General features: G+C 37.2%; 1 long non-coding RNA gene across 2 annotated transcripts in view; it reads left to right on the top strand.

Moving 5' to 3' along the window:
- Positions 1–3,024: 3,024 nt before the first annotated feature.
- LOC134153685 (uncharacterized) overlaps positions 3,025–21,968 on the top strand; it is a 48,079-nt gene continuing 29,135 nt past the window's right edge. For both annotated transcript variants that reach the window (XR_009961203.1, XR_009961202.1), the window contains exons 1-4: positions 3,025–3,086; positions 13,102–13,226; positions 15,975–16,084; positions 20,836–20,888. This is a non-coding gene — a long non-coding RNA (uncharacterized LOC134153685). The remainder of the gene's footprint in view (positions 3,087–13,101; positions 13,227–15,974; positions 16,085–20,835; positions 20,889–21,968) is intronic.

Genomic DNA, 21,968 nt, shown 5'->3' with positions numbered 1-21,968 from the left:
TTGCTCAAGTTCCTAGCTAATGTGAGATCAACAGAGATGCTGCAGTGTAAACCTGAATGACAGTGTACCAGGACTCCTTTAATCATATGGAGCTTTTTCATTTTCTTCTTTCATTTGACAGTATGTTCTAGAGCAAATCTCACTAGCATATGAATTTCTGTAAAAATTAAATACAATATTTTTTGTGTAATGATAGCACTATGTTGCTGTAAATATGCAAGAGTCCTGTATAAACTTGAATGATATCTCCTGTCATTCATATCATACAAAGAATGCTGATTTTTCATTCAAATAGAACCCAGATTAATTGAAAAAAATGTAATATAATAGAGGTATTATGCTAATCTAAAGAGACAAGGAAAATGGTCTGCTAGCTTGCCAACACTGAATTTAGACTAATGCACCTCAGAAAACAATGAAAAGAGAGAAAAGGACTAGTTTTGTTAACACACTGGCAATTTTTCTGATGATTTTTGCAGGCCTGGTGCAGTTACCCTCAGAGACGTTTTGGTCTCAGAGCTGTAGGCAGACGATTGTTATTCTTTCAGAAGCAGGCTGTATCTTAAAATTAGAAACAAAAAGGTGTTTCCAGAATAATTGTGGATGTGACGTTGATTCTGCTTAGCAGAGAGAGAGCTTCTAGGACTGCTGTTTAGCTGGAGTTTGGTTCTTCTCTAAAGAGAGTGTGATCTCCCTGCATTTCGGAGCACTGCTGTTTTGGGGTTTTATGAACGTGGAAGGCATTGGAGTATGACGGGAAGGGAGTAGCAGCTGGACATCCTTCCCTTGACAGGACATAAACAGTCCCAGAAACCAGTGTGCAGACCTGTAGTAATTGGTACCCACAGAACTATCTTCTATGTGACTATTAACAATGGTAGTTTAAATGGCCTTGGTTATCTGGAATTTTATTAATAAAATATCTGTGGATATTCTATAAACAGCCAAAAAAAATCAGACTTGTAAAGTACTGAAGAACTTGGAGGTCTGAAGCAATAGTGTGTTTTCAAAGTCCGCCAACTTGAGTCAGTTACTTGAAAATTTCATATAGTAAGGCAGAGGTCTGTCAGGAAAAATATAGAGTATATATAAATATATATTATTTATATTATTAAAGACAAGTATTAAGTGCATGAATTGGCAAGGTAAGACTCCGCACTGATATTTGTTCTTACCTAAATGTTGGAATTCCTTTTGCAAACAAAACTTAAAATGGTGTTTTATAGCTATGTATTCTCCAGGATGAATAATTTAAAACTCAATCATTAAATGGAACAGTCAAAGTCATAATAAAAAGTTTTTCTATTTGCAATAATATTGTAGTAAATTAGTGTAAATTTTTGCTTCAAGAGTCAGAATCTAATAACATAATGAGGCAGAAGTGAAAATAACCAATATAGTTTAAGTAAGCTTACTGCCCAGAGGCACTCTAGCTATAAAGTCGTCATTTGTCCATCCAGTTTTCTATCAGAGTTGAGAAGTTAGGAAAAAAGAGGAAAAAAACAAACAAAAATGCATGTATAAAGTTTGTGAATATTTTCAAGTTGTCCCAATTTTAAGCTTGTTACATTTTGCAACAGTCAGCACTGCCAAGAAGTTTGAAAGCTGTGCTATAAGTGGAAATAAATAAGTGTAAAATATACCAGATAGGAAGTTTCATCATCAGAATGCCACCCTTTGCTACATTTGTATAAATCAGGGCAGAACTGATGTGTTAGGAGAAGTAGAATTGGTTGCTTTTCCCTATTGATTTCTTGCTTTTCTGGATCTGTTTTCCTATATGGGGCGCTTAGGTCATCATTCCTGTTCTGTTTCTAAAAAAATCTTTCCAGAACGTAACACTATAAGTACTAAATAACATCATTGATGTGTGTTCTTAAAGATGCCTGCGCTGAAAGTGTGTTTACTGAAAGTCTGTCGGAGCCCAGTGTATTATTTAATCCTTGTATTAAGAGAGTAGTATTGAAGTGTTATTCACTACTCAACATTCAATTATTATTTATCCTGGCCCTGCTGAAGTTGATGGAAAAAACTGCTAATGATTTCAAAGATGCTAGGTTTGTACTTTTAGAATATGACTGAAGGAATTGATTGAAAATCTGTTCCTTTAGATGGATTTTAACAGTATCTTATTGAAACGATTCAACATGAATGTATGCTTGTATGTAGAGAGCACACTATCACTGTTTTTGCATACAAAATTATTTGAGTTTGTTTTAAAACACAAGGTAATGCAACTAATTACTGTCATATATGAAACTCTAATCATTGTTGAGCCTCTCCTATGTTTACCTGGAAGCCCTTTTTGTGAATAAGCTATGGTGAGGGGCTCTCCATTAAGCAGTACAAGAACCACCACATAGGAAACAGGTAAATGGGTTTTTGGAAAGTATTACAGACTATGGAGAACAAATTTTTGAAGTGCAGGAAGCAAAGCCTGTAACTCCATATTTCATGTTTTGAATTTCTGTGTTTTAGAACTTAATAACCGGTGCCAGAACACAAATTCCATCCACAATACTACTTCTTCAGAAGAAACTGCCAAAAACATTTTTATAAACATGGTACATGGGCCATATGGCACTTTTATTGTTTTTGGCTCTCAGAATGTGCAGGAGAAGCAAGAGACACACAAAAATGTTGGCTTTAGGATGCAGTGCATACAAGATAAAACAGGGTAACAAATTGCTCTGTGTTCTGCTCGGGTTTTAGAGTTAATAGTTTTAGTATAGCTTGCCAGCAGCACCTCCTGAGAGACTTTGGCAGCCTTAAAACGGTTTAAGCTAGAGGTTCCCGCCGTGTGACTTGGAGGCAGTATGTTACCTCAAGACCTTCTGGAATTGTTTGTGGCCCCTGGAAATTCGCTGCGAGTGAACACGTAACTGTTCCCTGCACGCCGTAAGCAGCGCAGCACCGTTCCCCAAGCACCTGTAAAGTGCAGGGGGGCTGCTGGTAAAAATCCGCTTCCGTCCGCCCCAACCGCAATAGTTCAAGGATGCTTCGCTACTAAAGACGTGGTGGATCGGTAGGGCTGCCGATGTCGGAGGGCACTTGTCCGTAGCTGCATTCGCTAGAGCTTCCTCCTGGTGAGTGATGTTACTCTGACACAGCAAATTGCCATTTCGGCTTGATATTGTTCGCTGCTGTAAGCGCGAAAATAGAGACGATCAATGGTTGAGCCTAAAATAGTTAACTTAGCACAGGCCCTGCGCTGGCCCTTCCCCTCCGCTCGCCGCCTCGAGGCGGGTGGGCGGGCGGGCGCCGGTCGCGAAGCTGTGGGTGACCGGTTTCCGCTGACGGATTTGCTTACGGGAACGGCGAGAGGTCGCAGGGCCGACAGCGGAGCGCGTAGGTGGGTCCCGCGCCCGGCGGGCAGCCGCGGCGCTGCCCGGCGGGCGAGAGAGCGGGGAGCCCGCGCCTCCGCCGCCCGCCGCCTCGGGGCCTCGCGCTCTGCCCCGCGGCAGCGTCTCCCTCCCCGTCCACGCAGCCGCGTGCCCCGCGCGCTCCGGCCGGCTTTTGGCTGCGTCGTGGCACCGCTGCTTTGAAACCGCAGCAGGGAAAACGAAGAAATATGACATTAATAAGCAAAGGGGGGAAACGGATTATGTTCTAGACCAAGGGGTAGGAAAGATTATTATCAGAGCTGAGTTTGGAGGGGGAGAAAATTTTCTGACGGGTTAGTGATACCGCTCCGTTCTGGTTTTGAGTCTGTCAGATGCTGCCTGCCCACGGCCGGTGTCTTCGTGCAGATTAATTTGGAAACGACTCCTAAATTGCCATGTATCCTGACAGCAAGGGAAACCCACAGCACCCAGCGCAGCTTCGGCTTCCTGTTAGTCATCGCGTGGGTGGCAGGCGCCGGCTGCAGGCAAAGTTCGCTGGGAGTACGGGCAGGGGAAAAAATACAGTTTGGGGGAGGGGGGGTTAGTTATTTATTTTTTTCCCACTCCCAGGAATAAGTGTTTAAAACACAAATGAGATTCAGTGGATGTAAACAGCAAGATTTAGGTGATTATTAGTACAACTGAGGGTAGCGTAAGTACTTAAATGTGAGATGGTATATCATCTTAGTCTGGTATATTAAATCTATAAATTAAAAATAAACTGCTTCACATTTAATATATAGTCATTGTTCCTGTGTCCCTTTTTATTTCATAGTTCTTACCGCTCATATTAAGTACATACATAATTCTGCTTACATTAAATCACGTTAAGTGGTGGGCAAAACAGCTTAAAAATAGATAATGTGCTTTTTCTCATTGATTTGACAAGTGTAATTGCCTTTAATTATTTTTAAATTCATAAAGTAGTAGCTTGCTAATACTTACTACAGGTTAAGCACTGGGGAAACTTACTGTAGAGCCATGATCTTAAAACTTTACTAAGAAGAAAGTATTAATTAGCCAGAATTTCAAAAAAGGCACACCAAAGAAAAGAAACTTCCTAAAGGAAACTTGCAGAGAAAGATTTCTGAAGAATAAAAGTAATTGCTATAAAAGCTAAGTTTATATTTTTTTTCCAGCTAAATGACTCCAACTGTGACAGTAATAAATTCTAATGCAGTAACTTTCTATGTAAAAGCTTTCAGCAGCCCAGATTTTGAAAATGGTGCTCACTCCTCCGTACTATGGATGTTAGGCATGTTTAAAGGACATTCTAGCTGGAATGAGATGTGTAATTCCCCCACAATTTCTGTTTCTTTTATATTTATGGTAAGTCTTTCACATGAAGACATATTTTATTTGTGGATTCCTTCTGAAAGACATGTACGAAGACAAATGAGTTCTAACAGTGTCCATACACAGAGCTGGAATATTGGGCACTAATCAGATGTTCTTCCTATCTGTGTAGCGCTTCATTAGTAACAGCTAACGCAGATCTGTCTCGTAAGGAAACAATAGCTACAAAGGAGTCATTACTATTAAATCCCTTTTTATTTAATGTTTCCTTCTCTGTGTATTTCATGTCTGTATATACTGTATATACACTTAAATAATTATGATTTTAGGGAAAATGAGTTATAAAACTGGTAATTTAATCTGTTTGTGTCATCTATTTTATAAGTCTGCAGGCTGGCAAGTCACCGACAGAGTCGGAAGCACTGTGAATGAAATGTAATTTGGGAGGTTTGTATTTTTCTTTTAGCAGAACACAGAAATGAGTCGAGGAAAGGAAGGCTCCGTGGCACGGAAGTTAAACAAATAGCAGTCTGACTGAACTAGTAGGCAGCATGTGGCAAGAAACGTTGTTTAGAGAATTCTGCCTGCTGATCAAGCACTGCAATTTTTGTTTTCTTCTGAGAAGTTTATTTGAGCTGTCCTGCTGGAACCTGGAAGCTACTCCCTTCTCACGCCTGCCCGTTCGAAGGGCAGGCGGCACCACCCGCACCTTCGGCGCCTCACGTTGGCTGGGTCAGGAAGGAAGGCTTTTGAATAGAAATGTTACAACAACGTCAGCCAGTCGATTTTAGCTGATTGTGATCCTCTGGTGTTACAGGGAGAAATTGCCCTGTCTCACGGAGTAGTTCCCAAGAACGCCGTTAAGTCGTTGCAGGAGTGGGGTGATCTGCTGCTCTCCAGCTGCGGTGGCAACATCAGCCAGTATGTTACGTCAGTGTCCTGGAGAAGCAGCGATCTAGATACGAGGCTGCGTCTTGAAAGATCGTGGATAAGCTGTAGGTCTTGCGATGAAATTTTATATATTGTTGGGCACTTAATTCCTCTGCACCTCCGTTCCCCAGGTACACAGACGCTTAGTGCTTCTCTGCTTGCTTTTAAGGAGATAATTGTGAAATTGTCTGAACCTGGGAATCTGACCTATAAAACTACATAGATAAAGAAATCTGTGGGATTAGTTGATTGGATTAACTTGAGTGATGATGGAAGTTTTACAATGATTTTTACTTTTTGTCAAATCCTCAGCTTTCTGATTCTAATGAGGTGTGCCAGTTGCGATGCAGTACATCTCTATTTCAGTTAAGTTCCCTTAGACGGCATGGATTTATTCCTGTATGTCATGCTGTTATAAAAGTATTAATCTATTTTTTGTTTGTTTTTGCTTGAGTGCTTTTTTCCCTTTGGATTTTTTTTTCTTTTTAGCTTGTCTGTTACATCCCTGCCTCAGCATTCACATGACATAGTTCAAAGAGGAGCCTTGATGGATCAATCAGTTTCAGTTTATTATTCACTTGGTTGTGAGAAGTTTTCTATTTCTCTCTCTCTTTTTTTAGACTATGGCGCAGTCTTAGCAATCCTGTTCTTGAGAGAACAGGAGCTGCTGAGATGAGCTCTGAAGGGGGACCCATTTTCTCCAATATTATCATCTTAATGTGACATCTGACACAGCACAGATTGTACCGGAGACTTGCACAATCCCAAAATACTGTTTTAAACTGCTTATATATAGTGTTAGCAATTTTTTCTGAGGAGCCAAGGAGAGATGCTGTTTTATACTAGTGTATTTTACTACCCAATTTTAATTGCTGTTTTCACGGAGACTTTTTCCATTCCTAGACTGTCGGTCTTACCTGTTACTGAGAAGTCACCATCTACCAGTACAGAGTAACTAGACAGGGAAGGAGCTAAGTAAATACATTACACATCTGGCTAAATCGTTTCCAAAGAAAAGTAGAGTTATGTTTTGCTTATTTGAACTTTTCATGAAAAATTCGTTGTCTAAAATCCTTAACTTAAGGCCCCCTGCTTCAGAAATTCGTTTCTTGAACAGATGATTTTCTTTGCGTTCCTTGTGTATGTGTCTTTGCAGGTGTGATAAAAAGCCTATCATCTTGGTTTTGACTTTTTTCTTCCAGCAAGGCAGAAGTCTTGTTTTTCTAATATCCTTCAGGTAGGAGAGCGACATAAACAATATGCCATTTTTTTAGAAAAGCTATGTATTATTCACAATGTGCCTGTGGGGTACAAATGGGTTTTTCAGAGTTAAAAACTGTTTTTTGTGAAGAAGGTTGCTTAATTTATCCCTTTTTCTGGTCAGTGTTAATTGAACATTGCAAAGGTTTCTTCTTGTGTTTTGAGTGACAGCTGTCTACCATCCTGCTTCAATCTCATCTCATGATCTCGTCCCTTTGCTTCACACCATGTTATTACTGAAACGGCGATGAACTAAAATAGGCTGAGTATGATCTATGACCTTAAGACTGAGAAAACAGTGTGTTTTGATGTGAAGGTGCCACAAATCCTTCAAAACTTGACTGAGATAGCTGAGCCTGCTGATGTCGCTTATGACTGCTCACTGGTCACTGCAAAGGGCATGTTGTGAGCTGGAAAATGCAAGGAAGGCTCCATTGGCATTTTTGCTTTGTGTATTTTAACACAGAGCATGCATAACTTATCTGTGTGCAGGGAAAACTATTTAAAGGCAGATTTAATTGTACATTTTAGATAGTATTAAATATTAAAATTTAAACAGTAAACGTTCACTGAAATCTGCCACCATTTTAAATTAGATTATTCCTGTTATTTGCTAGTATTGCAGCATAGCTAAAATGCTGAAGATTTAGTGATTTTTATAAGTACAAATTAGAAAAACTCCCGTGTATATCTCATAAAAATAAAGTAAGCAATAATGTTTGAAATTCTGGGTGACAGAACAGCAAGTGCTTGGCTGTATTTTCTCTTAGTAATTGTTCACTTAATCTGTTGATGTGAACAGGAACCCATTCTTTTTGAGGACAAGTCTTCTTTTCCTACTACTTTAGCAAAACACTAGAACGTGTAAGACAGTGTAGCACAATATCTCTGTATTTTTCTCCCTGAAAGCAAATTTTGAGATTAAACTTTTTAAGATTAGATTTTTATCAAAGTAATCAACAAAAGTTTAAAAAATCAAATAATTAAAAATGTTTTGCTTTGAAATATTGTACCTGATTTTACAGAAAAGTTCATATTCTGGTCTTTCTATGTTGTTTTAATTAGAAGAAAAGATAGCAGGGAAGACATGAAAACCAAAATTCTAATTTTCTAAAAACATAAGTAATTTTGAATTATACAACTTTTTTTCCTTAAGAGTAAGAAAGGTGGATATGAAAAGAGTATTATCCAGATGTTGGGGGAAAAAGGGTGTATGTCTGCTTTCGGCAGTGGAGAGTCTACTGAAATTTTTCCTTCTCTTTTAAAGAAATGGCAAATTAATCGTGGTCTGTTTCCCCACACATCCAAAATCAAGTTTAGCTAAACTTGATTCTGCAGCTGTTTTCATACAGTTCCCCCCCCCCCTCTTTTTTTTTAATGGGAGATGAATATTTAACAAATTAACAGACAGGGGACCCATATGAATCCCTTCCATCATCTACTTAGGTGATTCTCTTCCTGGAAGATTTTGTCTGACTGAATTGTTTGGGTTGACAAACGCTGTGTGCGTTAGTTCCTGGTCAGTGATACCCAGCAAGTATCTCGTAACAAGGATTTTTACGTCTGCTTTTCCAGTGCTACGCTACGATGGTGCCACAGCAATTTCACAGAACTTAAGGATGATTTTTTTTCTTCTTTCCTTTACAGCAGCGCAGGTTAAACTTCAGGACCTCAGTCTGTACTATCTGCATGTCCTAAATGTGCTCCTCTGAAACATAGAGATTATTGACCTAAAATCAAGAGCAAATATTGTTTTCTTCATGTAGCATTTTATTCTGTTTAAGAACAAAAATGCGTAGCAGAAAAAGCAAGTTTGTTCATGCCTTGTTTGAAGCAATTGTTTTGTACGTAGTTTCGTTTGTGATTTTCACTTATTAGAAGAATGTTATTTGGGGAACATTAGCAACATTAGAAATACTGAAAATCAACATGGTTTTACCTTTCGTTTTAAAAATAATGAATGCTTTATTAACTTCAGGAAATGTCCTTCATGAAAAAAAACACTTAAGTTTGTGGGCAATGTTACGCTAATATTTCTGGTTTGGGATCATTCTTGTATTATTCTAGGATTACTCTCAATTTTTCTTCACATTTCTTTATTTGTGGCCATGCTAGTATTACTATGGATTTATTTCAAAAAAAAAAAAAAAATTTAACCTTTTCTGACTTTTTTTTTTTTTTTTTTTTTTTAATAAGACTTCTTTTCTTCTTCCCTGTCTTTATACAGAGAATAAGCATGGGTGTATAGTCTTACAGGAAACCTGACTGGAACATTATACTGTCTCTTCCTGAATCAGTTTAATCAAAAATTCTATTGGAAAACAATAAACTCAGACCAACAGTTTTCTGTACCTTACGTTCAGTAAAGAGACCATTTTCCAACAGTTGAAAGATGAAAAATGATTTATTCCAAATACATATTGCAAAAATTTCTAGTCTTTTTCTGAATAAGTAATATCAAAAAACTAAAAGCTGAGGTGAAAAATATTATAGATAGACATATACACATATAGTGTATGTATTTATAATATATATATAGATATATACGCACACACAAAATACATAATGACAGCTCTTCCTTACATACTAGTGAAAACTGAAGATTTAGACATCTTTAGTCCACGAATTTAATAATACTGGATTGCATCTCATTCCCTTTCTCCAAATATTTTCAACAAAGACACTTAAAGCACTTATACAAAAGAAAATCAATCCTCTCATTAAGTATGTTTACATATTTTCAGATATCAAAATGCCGAAACATAGATAAATTATTTTCACTGCCTCTTTTCTATGTGTTCTCCCAGTTAATCTGCATTCTTTCACCTATGTATCATCCTTTAGATCTATTATAATAAAATTCTGAAGAGCTGAAAATAGCAACTCAAAATGTCTAATTAAATGGAAAATATTCACTTTTTTTGAAGTGACTTTGATTCAAGGCCTAATATGGTGGTTAGTCATTTCCACATAGTTCTCTGGCCAGATTTAGAGTCCAGTACTTCATGAAATTTCCAGAGTAGAAATAGAAATTCTGAATTCATTCATTTTGATACCATTTTCTGCTCGCATTCTATTTAAATTTCTACTGCTACGGAGGAGGAATGTTGCTAAGATTCAGAATCAAAATCTGTGCCAATGAATCAAAATTATCAAAATGTGTACTTGCGACAAGTAAAAGCATCTTTGGCTGGCACAGCAGGAGGTCGGGTTAGAGCTCTGTTGCCATTAAAGATGGTTGGCTTCATAGGGTAATGTGGCTGTCTCATTCCTTTAGCTATGCATCATGATCATTAATTCTTTATCAAATGTGAAGTGACTGCATCACTTGCTTTTGCCCAAATCATATTTTTAAGGATTAACTCTGTTGTTGGCTTTATCTGTTACCGTTTGGCTGTTCTTGTTCTGTGTGAGCTGCTCCTCGGCTTTTTTTATTGCATTCAGCCAGTTTAGTGCTCTTCCAATAATTTTCTCCTTTATTGCTGACCAAGCCATTTTAATTGTTTGATTTATTTCCTTAGATGTGTGGAATCCAAATAAGTTTGAGTCCTTGTTATAAACTACAGGAGCAAAATTACTTTTTGGTTTGCTTTTAATCTCTCCTAACCCTTTCTTATGAAAGGGTCAAATATTTTGTCAGCACTCTTGACAAATTCTATGAATTACTCATTTTTGACCTTGATGCATACTAGTTTTATTACTTATTTGCATGCTGTACTAATTACTTTAAAAAAGGGCTTTATCCAAAAGTCTTTACTTTCACTAGCAGACCTTACCATAATATGCTAGAATATTAGCATGCAATTGGATATCTACATTAAACATTGATATCTAAAATTTAAAAAAATGTATCTTGCAGGATCATCAAGACTTGACACAATTCTTTATTCTAAAAAATCTAAAAGTCATCTCTAGATATTCAGCCAGCCAGCTTTCCTAGTACTTCCAAACAGCTGGTGATACTTAGCACACTATGCTGTGGTATGTGCTCAGTGGAATTGTTTTTATACGGCATCACTATGATATGCAAACTTTTCTCACGGCTGTTCTTTAAATTTCCCTTTTATGTTCAGTTGAAATAGGAAAGATAGCATTATTGGAGAGTCGCTAGAAGTAAAGGACAAACAGTTCCGTTGACTTTTGTCATGATTTTAAACAAAACACATATGGGAAGAACCAACTGAAAAGGAACTTCGTGGTGCAACACCAAACAAAAGCAATTGTAATAAATGGAATCAGATTACTTTAACTGCTTGAAAAAAAATCATGAGCTTTATCATTTTGGAACTGAAAAAAACAAATGGATCTGCATTGGCTCTTTTGTACTGCATATGTTTTCGAGCCGAAAATGAATTAGCTCTTGTCTGTTACTTTATTATTAAGAGGGTAGAAGCTAGAAACGTTTATGCCTTTTAGTAATGTTTAATGATACACAGGTATAAACGTGTTGATCTTGCATGGCTTTTGCTTTTTTTCCGACTTCTTAACACTTGCCAAGGCAGATCGTCCAAGTTAGAATTCACATGGGTCAGTTCCAGCTCACATGCTTTATTTTTCTAAGATGCTTGCTGCTTTTCACTTTCATTTTTTAATTGGAAGAAAATAGACTCACTCATTCATTCAAGTCATCTCCTACCACTTTTCTAGACTGTGAGCTTCTTATATTTTAACAGCCAAACTGTCTGAGATGTAGATGTTTGCAAAAGCCAACTACATTTTGTCTGTCGTGGAAAGTGCATAATACCGGTATGTTCTGTTTAAACAGCATTAAGCTATACTTGTAATGGAACAGCGGTATGAATACCCAAAATACTCCTTAGTAATAAAAAAAATCTGTGGTGTTATTTTGCTTCTCTCGGTGGGCAGTAGTTTTTTTGTGCATTATATCAATGGTCATGTAAACTGCTCTCTGTGGTTCTTTGGAGTCCCATCAAATGGGGTCCAGCTACTCCCCTCTGGGCAACTCTGGAGGTTTGGTGCAAAACTTTTATGGAAAAGGAATTGTCTTCGTTTTGTGTTGTGCACAACATTAAGTGTGTTGTTGAACAGATAAAATAATTTGTTTTATATAAAATTACATTACTATAATTTTCAATGTACTGTCAATAACACTTAAGCTTTATCAACGAAAATTTAAGTTGGTAATTTCAGTAATGAGTGACACAAATTCTAATAGCATGTGGCAGCTTTCATGAACTCTCTTTAAGCCACACGAAGAGGTATTGATTTTTATTAGGATAGTCATAAAATTTGCAGTAAATAGTTATTGGGTATTTATAGTGGCACATTGAGAGCAGCTTATTGTGTATGTACTGAATCCCCAGTTACTTCTGTCTTGCTTAGTTAGGTCATGTAATGGAACAGAAATTGTAAAGCATGTAACTGATAATTAACACAGGATGAATCAAAAAATATTGTTTATTTTACGTGTGAATCCATGCAGCAAGTGTTTACTCTATTGATCTTCATACTCAAAATCTACTGCATTTCTAACAGCAAGTACTGATGATATTCTAAGAATATGTTATTGCATAGAAGAACAGGATTTTTCTGTTAACATGCTTGTTATTTAGGATTCTATGGATCTTAAATGACATTCAAAAAGTATTATGTAAAATTACTGATAACACAGAAATGTTCTCCCAGAACATCTTTGTGTACCCTAGCAAGATGCTTCCCGTTTTATTATTAAATATCGAAAAACAATCAAACAAAAAAAAAACTTCTATAAGGACTATAAACTCCAGAAGAAAATTGTCAGGCACTAGAAGGTGCTGCAGTTGCAGATGTCCATGCTGTTGAATCTACTAGTTTTGAATTTAAGATGATGTGTGCTTTTTCTAAAGATTAATTGACCTTAGAGGGCTGCTGTGCTCTCATTTCCTAAAAGCACCAACTCCCAAACAGTAGCGAGAGCTGGTGAATTACTCTCCTGGCCTGGCTGGTTTTGCACCCTGGATGCTTAGAGCATAGATGCAAATCTCTGTGTCATGTTCTCTCCTTTGTCCCTAACCTTGGACAAGCCTGTGCACAAAGTGCGAGATCCATTTAGTTCTCTGTCATGTTGCTCTGGCTCTTCTTCTGCAGACACTGAAGAATCTGCATTTTTTTTTCTTCCTCTTCTTATGTTTCTCTTTTAAAAAACTGATTTTTTGTCTGATGATAAACAGAGCTTACCAAGAGTCTCCTAGAAAGACATGCTTCTACTGCTTTTTTACTCTGTTTTGTTCAGCATCAGATTTCTTCCACTGCTGAGCTGATTGCAAGGAATTGTTCACCTACTTCAGGGGATTTGACTGAAAGTCGAAAGAGAAGTCTTGAATGAAGTGTAGCTCTAATGGATGAAGATGGATATAAGTAAGTACAAACAGCTTTTCATCTGAGTGCTAGTAGAGACCGGGGAAAAATGATCAACACTTTACTGAGAATGTTATGTCAGAAACATGTTTCTATCCTCTTGACCACCAGGCAAGATGTTAGCCACGGCTAGTGAGTCAATTTGTCTTTCAGGGCCAGAGACTTTCTTAGCCAAATCCTTCTGGAGTCTTGAGCAGCGCCTTTCTTCAGACTCTAGCACACGACCTGGGTAGTTCTCACCTGCTCACTTGCCTACTGCTGCCCTGGCAGTTGGACTGGAACCAGACGCTGGTTTATGAAGGTTATGCCTTCCCCCTCTGCAGCCTTTGTCATACCAATACGGCTTGTCTAGTTCTTCGTTTGCTTTCTGTGCTTTTTTGGTCAAAGTGGCTGTTTTATTGACTCTTCCTATCTTTCTTCTTCCTCAATATACAGTGAGTGCTTTTTGCCTGAAGCGAAAAAGATAATCTGAATTAATAACCGGGGACTCCTGGCTGTATTCATTTGCCCAGAGAAAAAAGACAATAGGGAAAGCTATATGCTAATTAGCTATGTTAAAGAATCATTTGATAATACACTCAATGACTAGCGTATTAATGAACTGCTATACATGGCACACCATCAATTGATGAACTAGTGAAATTGTGAAGCTATCCTGTCTTGCAGATATATTAATTGTCCTTTTCTGCCTCCTCAGAACTAAGTATCTCAAATTACCATTCATATCACTCTTTGCACTCACAGATTGATTTTCTGCTCTGTTTGATCATGCTTGCAATCAAAAAGTACAACTATAAATGGCAAAGATGATGAAGACAAATGCTTTTTTTTTTGAGATTACTTATGCTGCAGAAGAAAAGAGTACATGCTTTCCCACAGCAGCATTTTATCAGAAATAGTTAATTTAAGCCATCTATAAAGCAGTAAAAAAAATGCTAGTCATATTGCACCATCCTTACTAAAAGTAAAGGCCAAGTAGTACGGCTGTAAACATCTCCTTCCCTTGCCCGTGAGGTGTGCTTTTCCAAGTACTGTTGTGGCAGGGCACTGGTGGCTGAAATACCAGGAAATTCCCAATATAGATGGATTTGTCGCATTTATAGGAAAGGAAAGCCACAACTCACTTCCCATATTTTATGACTTTATACAAAAATTCTGGAATCTTGTGAAGATCTTGCCCCACTGACATCCAAAATGGAGGTTATCCTTCGAATCAGTTGTCCTTTAGCTAGAGAGAGAGCAGAGAGAAAACAGCCATGCTGTGTACATCATTAAGAACATAGGATTTGGCTTTGCTTTACAACCTGTGTGTCAGTGTCCTGGTATTACAATACTTGCTACATACCCAAAAGCCTAGCTCCTACAGTTAGGAAGTTTCAAAAGGTACAAAGCCAAGATTTTCTGAAGTGATTTCTGTGTTTAGGGGTCTTTGGGTTTGAATGTATATCTTGGATCATAATTCCTCAAAGCTGGGTTCTGGGGCTGAGGTCCTCGAAGGCCCCTGCTGCTCTGTGCCTGTTCGGGAAGATTAGAGTTGGCAGTTAGCTCAGAACTTCTTGACTGGTGTGTTGCTACTCCCTGTTCCCTTCACAAGAATTTCAGTATGTCCTTGTATGCAATACTGTCTTCAAAGATTTTTTTAAGTGAGTGAACAAAGTAGTTTTTTTTTTTTGTTTGTTTGTTTGTTTGTTTTTTTTTTTTTTTTTGGTCATTCTAAAGATAAATGGCAAAGATACCTGTTGTTGAGCTAACAGAACAATGCTGTTTTCAACACAAAAGCTATGTACAGAGAAGCTATGTAAAGCAGAACTTAAGCAGAACTTATCAAGTATTGATGTAAATATCACTGAAAAAATAAAGACTATCTTGAGTTCTATGCAAAGAAAGGACAGTAATAAAAACTTACTCTATACGCGTTGATAGTGCTTTTTAAAGCCATGGCTATTAAGAGGCTTAAAGAATACTTTGATCTTGCTTTGCCTTGGGTGCATGGTGTTAGATAAGAGTGTCAAAAAAATTCACAGCTCTTTGATTTTTCTAACTCTTCTCTCTTCCAATGATACCGGATAAGAGAGGAGTCATTAGTAGAAAGATTTTGTCTATTAGATTAAGGTTTGCACTGAATGCTGTGAAACCTCTACCACCTTTTAGGAATGACAGCAACTATTTCTTCTTTTATTCCTTGTGTTTATTCAGGTGTTTGAAAAGGTCTGCTCTCTGCTCTGCAAAAGGATTCAGTCCTTCAGCTTTAGAATGTTCACATGCCTTTTTTCAAAGGCCATTTGGGGAAGTATCACCTCATTCTTGAGTTGAAACTTCAGTTAAACGAGATAAATAATTGAAGGTCCCAGCCCCTGGTAGACTGGGTATTTATTTTGCAGGCAACAGCGTTACTGACCAATGCTCTACCGAGTCTACGTCTGTGAGTCACAGGTTCCAATCTCCACCCTCCTCTCCCTTCCCTACCATGATTCCCAAGGTTCAGTTTGTTGATTTTTCCCTTGAGAAGCCTGAATTCCTGCCTTTACTATGAATGAGCAGTAATGGGTACCCAGCTTTGCTTGGGCAAAATGGAAATTTTGTGCAAGAGTGAATTTGTGCAAAAGTTCTGTAAAAGCCTCAACATTTGTTTCTCACTTAACAACTGCTGGCAAGAAGCAGCTATAATTTGGTTTTCATAAGAGGCATCTATCATTCAGAAAATGTGTCTGTTGTTTTTCTAAGTGCAGTTTTATTTGATTTTCTCAGAGTCTACAACAGCAGCAGCACTAACAAGAGTTGTGGTCACTTCTGATCTGAAAATATTTTCTATCTATCTTCTACAAGTTGGCAGTCAGTCACATTTAGAATCATAGAAGGTAGGTGCTTGCAGTACATTATATAGTTTCTTGGAAACAGTGACTCCAGAGATATAAAAAGCACCAAGATCTAACATTGCCACTCCACATATAGTTGTAATAACACAGATGTACCATTCCACAATGTGTGTACATTGTGTATGACAGAAATGGGAGAAGAGTCATAAATTATGCAATTTAACCCACAGAGAATGCATATATAACTGATATAATTTATTTAGTATATTGTACATATCTTAGAGTGCTTATTAACTTTTATAACCATTCTGCGGCTTTCTTCATCTGCTTCTTCCAAAGTTAAGTTGTAGTGCTTCCACTGCCATGATTCCAGGGCTCATAGAAAACTACCTAAAAACACTGAAATAATTGTATGTAGCCTTTATAGCTAATAAATCAAAGTTTGAAAATGTAACTTCTTCCAGTAATGACTGTTGCATCCACCTGAAAAGTCAAAAGTATCTTAGAAATGTGAGATTGTAGCTACCGTTGTAGCTGTGCACATGCCAATTATTAGTCCCTTATACGCACCATTTGTGCACAGCTAGTCTAGACCTGGCTGGAATCACTGAATCGATGTGTATAGAGTGACTTCCCCCCTGAGAAGAAGAAACATTTTTGCTGCCAGTTTGCAGCATCCTGTCCTTACTCCAGTGAGTCTTAGAGTAGTGTTTCTAAGTTTTTATTAGCCTCCTTGAATATGTAAACATCATACTGAGACAGCATAACTAAACTCCTAAAGACTCAATTAAAAAAAAAAAAAACTTTTTAAAGCTTTAAATACTTTCTTGACTGGATGAAGTAGATCCTAAATCAAAAGAATTTGAGTGTTTCTATATGAATACATCTGTGGGGTTTTTTTCTGTTTTCTGTCATGTACATACTGTTTCTTGAGACAACATCACTTTCTGTGAGTACGTGTAAATCATTTCACATTCTTTCATTAAACTTCTTGAGTCTTTGAAGACCTGTTCCATACTCAACCTACCTCTTTCCACCTCAGTAAATGTGGTAACATCATTTCTGTAACATTGTAGGATGAAAAGTGTAGAGGAACTAGAGCAACAGGGATACGAAATTTTAACAGCTGCATTTTGTTTTCATTTGCAAGTGTTGATATGAATACCTTCAAAGAAAACTTGAAATGTCTATGACGCTGTTCTTTCTTCAAAAAAAGGATGAAAACAAATACGGATTGAGATAAGAGCCTTTAAAGTATATAGATTTTTTAAAATATACCACTCTAACATAAATGCAAATGCATTAGTTCAAGGTCGTTACGCTAAAGATAACTTTTCCTGTGTTTTTAGCCCATTTAATAGAAGTTTCATATATTATAGCATAGTCTATTTGTGTATACTGTAATTAATATGGTAGCAGTTCTCATCTAAGCTAGAAGCTTAGTTTGAGGAGATATTTCCTGAGGGAAAAAAATAGCTTTAAAAATTTGAACAGTTTGACTCAACCTATTTGGAGTAACAGAAATAACAGCAGAGTAAATAGATGGAAAAAAATAATGCTTGTTTGTCTTTGAAGGCTATTTAGCTGGTCTACAAAAGTAACTCATTAGGTGATGAATGACCAGTCCTCACCTGGAAAAAATAATTTCAAGTCAGGCTTGGAAAATCTGAGTACTGAATATGCATGTGCATATATCAGTCTGTAAATTTCTGAGCTTGCATACAAGGATATGTATTTGGCTGTATTAACATACAGAGGTGATTTGAGTGTTTTCAGTGAGTTGTGAATGTAATGAGTAGAACTGGTTACTCCCAATCATTTTTTTTATCTCATTCAATCCCAATAAAATGTGTTAACATTTTAAAGTTGTAAGTACTCTAAATAGTCTCTGATCTTTTTGCATGGAGAATAATTGATGCATATGTCCTTTGCAAACAAACGATGCATAAAACAGGAAGGAATCATGCATTTTATATTCTGTGTGGCCTTGCTGCTAATATGCATTAATATGGAGTTCATACTTATATTTACAGAGGACTGTTGCAAGTACGTGCCTGAACATATGAAACCAAACTCAAAAAGTCATTTCAGATAACCTCTCTGATTCTGGCTGTTTCTTTAGAACTGCCCTATCTGGATCTCTTTTTCAGCCTGCTCCTTTAAACCATAAAAGGCTTTCTGATACCGAACCTGCCTGCTTTCTGAACTCCAGTGGCAGCTGGAAGGTGAAACAGGGAGACTGATATGCTATTTTGTATAAGACACCTGTACTGCGTTGTCGGGGTAAACCTGTGACGCGGGCTTGCAGATGGAACAAACGCTCTGGCTAACAGAGGCAGGGAATTGGGGCTGTCTGTACCTTTTGCACAGACCTGGAGAGAGCAAATCCAACATGCTGCATCATGATGTAGAAAGGAGAGAGGAATTCACACGGGAGGCTGAAGCTGTCTTACACCTGTCCCTGTAAAGCAAATTTGTTCTGTACTTCTGGCTCATCTCTTCTCACACCTTGCATTTTTCAGCCTTTATCTTTCAGCTGAAATGGTTCTGGTGGCTTTCTTAGAATCTCATCATTGTCATTATTTCTATATGATGCAGCCTTATGTATCTTACGTCCTAGAGCACAGAAAGGAAAAATCATAATGCCCAAGCAGTTATGGAGGAGGTGGATGGAATGAGGAGGAGTTCTCAGAGGTTTCAGATTCTGAGTTATCGGATTGGTTTCCTATGTACTTCCTGACTCCTTGTCATCTTACAAGATTTTAATGTTTTGGATTACAGAATTCCTCTTTACAGGAGCGACTGAATATCCCCAAGATTTGTAGTGTGCTGTCAGAATTGAGAGAATAGAGAAGTTTGATCAAGCTCACAGAAGGAATATACATCAACAAGATGAATAAAATACAGGAACTGTAAAATGCCTATTATGTAGAATTTTTAACCAAGCACAGCATTTACTGATATTACCAACATGGGGCAATTTTTAAGCAACACTGAAATTTTCATGCAATGGCACTGGCAGGTTTAGAGGCCCTGCCGTTAGCGCTAATGAGTTTTGCAATTATAGCTATTAACTACAAAAGATTCACTTCCAGAATTTATCTAGAAGTATTTGCACTAGTGGCAGAAGCCACCAGACTCAGCACTCAGACTCTGAAATTATCTGCAAATGAGCAAGAACTTAACACTTGCAATAAATCCAAAAGTCCTTTTGTAGAAATGCTTTGAAACATCTGATTTGCATTATTGTCGATATAAATGCTAAAAAGAGAATTCAGAGACATAAGAAAATTTTAAAGCGTGCACTTGAAAGAAGCAAGGTGGTTTATATTTCACAATGCATACTTAACACACATGGTAGTCCATCAAGTTTACATTCAAAGGGACATGTAATAGAAAAAAGCTATTATCAGAGGTATTGTTGGTAATCTGGGTCACATTCACTGTCATCAAAAAAGGGAAAATGCCTTACAGCTGTGTAGAAAAGACTGGCCCAGTGGGACAGTTTTTGTTTGCAAACCTTAGGTAATGTTGAGGTTAAAGTTGGCAGCACTTCTTGAAGTAATACTGGACCAATATGTGGATAACTTCTGTCCTCCAGCCACACTGCTTGCTACTCTTGTACCTTGCTACTCCACTTGTTTGTTTGGAGACTCCAGTGTTGAGGGGATTAACATATAGTTATAGAAACCAGCATATAAAACAAGCATAAATTGGCTGTCATGTCATTGTGATTTCTAAATATCTTTTTTTTCTTCTTTCTTAGCGCTAGGATAATGTTTTTATTTGAATTTTACCCTAAAAAAAAGATGAAGATTAAAGGCTGCCAGGGCACTTTGGATATCTTTAGAATTACATGAGTGCTAATAAATTTTTATATTGTGACACAGCATAGCTAAAATTTTGGCAGCAACTCCTGCCCTTATTTCAAATGGCATTAAACATGAGAAATCTGGTTCTGAAAAAAAAATGTCTTTATACTATTATACAATTTATATTTGGAGATGATTTTTTCAGACTTTTCTCCTTTTTATAGCCATAATCTACAAATACTCATGCAAACGAATGTCATTCAAGTAATGTCATTAAAATCAACAAGAATTCCTTTACATAACATACACTGGAACAAGCGAGACACATCTGCTTACATACAGTGTTTATCTTGTTTCTATTTCTGTGGGAAAATTTCTTTCTTTATGATTGAATTAAAGATGTTCAGATACTACTTTCTCACTGATGAACCAAGGGCGCATATGCAGTCCCAATCTATTGGCACAAGTAGATTCTGATTCTGTTTTTCATGTGTTGCAATGGTGTTCCCTTAAGCATTGTTTTGAGAAATAATGCTACTTGCATTGAAAGCAGAGGATTATATCCCTTCATTGTAAAGCAGTATCAACACCTGTTCAGGCCTGAGAGTAGCCTTGTTTTGAAGGGTGTCTGAATCTGCAGGGTAAAACCCCGAGCCTCTCTTTTCCGTACAATGGTAAACGTAGACATCCCCAGTCCAGGGTCTACAGTAATGCATCACAATTTTACAGCTTTCACATACGCTTTCATGCTCCAAATGAGAGTGATGGGTTATGTTCCTTGTATAGTGCTATCCCTGTATTACATTGTCCATAAAAATGGTCTTGAGACTTGCATGAACTTTCTGCTGAGGGCTTTATTATTCTTTCTTGACAAATGTATGCAATCACATTGACTTGAACTAAATTGATTATGCTAAGCTACATTGATTTGTGCTAAATCAAAAAGTCTCTCTCTTTTTTTTTTTTTTTTTTTCTCCTAAGATTTGCCTCATTCTCATGTATGGCCAAGACTGTGTCTCCTGAAAGCAAATAAGGTATGTAACCTTACTGCAGAGGAACAGTCCTGTAAGTAAAGTGGGATCAAAAGCTCATCCAAAAATTAAGCTTTCTCTTCTCAGAAATAATTCTAGCAATTTCATCGTCATTACCTGTTTCCTTTAAAGATCGTGGCTAATCATTTTCTTATTCTTTTTTTTTTTTAATTAAAAATTCAGTTCTATATTTTATGCATATATTGCAAAGGATTTTCATATTGGTGCATTCCTCTCTTGAATTTTCATTATATTTTGGCTTCTAACGCTAGTCAGCCTGCAGTGTAAATTTTCAATGTATATCTGCCAGTTCCCTGTATAGGCACTTATTGCGAGCTATATGCAAAATGACTCATTGTACTACCAAAGTGTCACAAGTTTGATCAGACATATACATTTTTAATGTGCTCCAAGCATCTACTCTGCACAATGTTACCTTTCTTTCTGTTATATTAGATGTTCCCAGTACAGTGAATGAAATTAATTTCTGTGCTGAACTGAGATCTGTAGAGTTTTAAAAACTCAGCAAATGATTTCTCACTGAGCAACCCCCTTCCAGAAGACCAGTGCTTCAGGAGGAGCAGTATGAATTTTCAAAGAATTATGTTTTACTGCTCACTTAGCTTCCTGCCACCATGCTTTGATTCCAGTTCCTGCTTTGGGGTCCAAACAAATGCTCTGGTAGAGCAAATCATTTCTTCAAAGAATGATACTCAATTTACAAAACCTACCAGGATTATGAAAAGTTTCCTGGTGGTCAGTGTGATGGAAAATTAGTGTTAAAAAGCTGAGGTATTTTCATTCAAGATATTATCATTTTCATATGTAATAAATTCAAATAGAATCACAAATTCACTTATTTTTCTCTAGTTCTAGTTTCTAGTTGCTATAGAGTAGAGGTTTATTAAGGCAGCTGTCAGAATTTTATAAAATAAAGAATGGTAAGACAGATTTTTGACATATTGAGGAATGATGTACATAATACAGAGTTGCTCATTCAGCAATCAGCACATATGCTGGTAAGTAGATTTTTCTGTTTTTATTTTTTTAAGGAAGGAGGCCTTTAAATCTGATGCATATGTG

Source organism: Rhea pennata, chromosome Z (assembly GCF_028389875.1).
Source record: "Rhea pennata isolate bPtePen1 chromosome Z, bPtePen1.pri, whole genome shotgun sequence".
Taxonomy (NCBI): domain Eukaryota; kingdom Metazoa; phylum Chordata; class Aves; order Rheiformes; family Rheidae; genus Rhea; species Rhea pennata.
This window is presented reverse-complemented; position numbering and strand designations above follow the sequence as displayed.